This window comes from Penaeus monodon, chromosome 24 (genome assembly GCF_015228065.2).
Source record: "Penaeus monodon isolate SGIC_2016 chromosome 24, NSTDA_Pmon_1, whole genome shotgun sequence".
Classification (NCBI taxonomy): Eukaryota; Metazoa; Arthropoda; class Malacostraca; order Decapoda; family Penaeidae; genus Penaeus; species Penaeus monodon.
Window position 1 is genome coordinate 15,140,537 of NC_051409.1, and position 232 is coordinate 15,140,768.

Sequence of the window (232 nt, forward strand, 5' to 3'; positions counted from 1 at the left end):
TAACTGATACATCTAAAAATCGGCAAATATTATAAATCGTCATATAAAATCATCTCGACCAAAATTCGCCACTGTGTACTGAACTGTTATCAAATCGGAAATGCTATTGTAATTATTGACTTGAAAGTTCTTTGGACTGAACTTTAGGTCTATCAGACTTTCTTCCAAGAACGCTGACTCAGGTATTTACGGTTCAGACTGACAGTAATGATTAGGAGAGGAAAAGGGGAGA